This window comes from Musca domestica, unplaced genomic scaffold, assembly GCF_030504385.1.
Source record: "Musca domestica strain aabys unplaced genomic scaffold, Musca_domestica.polishedcontigs.V.1.1 77, whole genome shotgun sequence".
NCBI classification, from domain to species: Eukaryota; Metazoa; Arthropoda; class Insecta; order Diptera; family Muscidae; genus Musca; species Musca domestica.
In genome coordinates this window covers 2,616,723-2,618,450 of record NW_026712400.1, presented here as the reverse complement: position 1 = coordinate 2,618,450, position 1,728 = coordinate 2,616,723, and positions in this window count along the sequence as shown.

Genomic DNA, 1,728 nt, shown 5'->3' with positions numbered 1-1,728 from the left:
TCTAGAAAGTAGTAAAATGCTAGCCAAATTTTCCAATTGGCTGATATGTCCATTTTGAAGGAATGCCATATATTTTGGCCAAACTCGTTATCTCAATGGGAATTTCACATATATTATTAATTTTAAATAAGGTGTTTTTACATTTGAAAGCAGATACAGGTTGAAATGAAAAAACTGCAACCAACTTCAGACTGCTGTCATTTCTAAGCCACTCCTCCGACAGCTGTTAAAATTATTCCAGTGACGGTTCATTATATTGTTTACAAGCGTACAAAAGCATTTTGGTGAGAATTTTCGAGAAAAAAAGTTATTTGTGATGGAATTCAAGCGTGATTGTGTGATTTCTTTATATTTGGCTGGAAAACCACAAGTGGCTTTCGTTAGATCACTCCAGCATTTAAATGTGAATAAATCTTTTGTGTTTCGTACCATCGCTCGTTACCGTGATAGTGGTAGCGTGGCCCGACGTCAAGGAAGTGGACGGAAGAAAAAGCAGAAATGGTTCGTAAAGTAAAGAAGCGACTTGATCGAAATCAGCGTCGCAGTTGCCGAAACATATCGCGATATTCTATTCGCCAAATATTGAAAAATGAGCTCGGGATAAAGCCAATAAGTGCAAGAACTTACACTGCAACAGAATGAAAATAGACTCAACAGAGCTAAAGAGTTGCTTCGTTTGACCGAGAGTGGTGAACTGCCGAATTTGGTTTTCTCCGATTGTCCAGCAGTTTATAAACAAACAAAATGATCGCTTTTACTTGCCAAAGAGGTCGGCTGAAAATGTACACCTTCGGTTGGCCACCAGAACTCAAGCGCCGGCCATGATGATGGTGTGGGCCTCTATAACAGCCGATGGTCGCTCTCCGCTCGTATTAATCGAACGTGGCATCAGAATAAATGTCGAAACCTTGGGCACGCAAACCTTTTTGGCCGCAGACCTTGAACATTCCAACAGGACTCAGCACCATCGCACTCAGCACGCGCCACCAAGAATGGTTACAAAATTAGGTTCCTTGCTTCATTTCCAGCGCACAATGGCCACCAAAATCTGCGGATACCAATCCGTTGGACTATTGTTTCTGGAGTATTTTGGAAAGCAAGGTTGGCACTAAAAAATACCAAAGTGTCGATCACCTCGAGCAAGCGCTTCGCCGGGAATGGGCCAAAATCCCGCAGAGCAACAAATTTGGCAGAATTCAGAAAGATATTTTAATCCTCTGAAGCTTCACTTTACCTTTCTATTGTACCATGCCATACAATATTTCTTATACTCTTTAATGCGTATGGCGCAAATATATTAATTTTAGATGTAATTCGAGAAATTAATTTATAATTTCATGGTATAAATAAATCAAGGTAACCTCATTTCAAAAAATAAAATACTTAAAAACTTAATTAAAAATAGATTCCCATCTCTTAACGGTCTCTTAATCCTTTACTCGATGAATCAAAATCAAGTGGGCTACAAATTCCGGTGGTGTATTGGCGAAGACGAGTTTTGCTAGTGTGCCAAATACTACAGGTCTAATTAAAAAAAATTAAATTAATACTTAATCCTTTTTTTTTTTGAGCTTTCGCCTCGTTAGTCGGTTATGAACTCATCTTAGTGACACATCACAAATCCATATGTCATTTAGCAATGACAGTATATCAGCATTTGTCTTCTTTTTTTTCCTCTTGTAATAAAACAATTAACTCTAAAGATGAATTATTAACTCTACTTTTTAG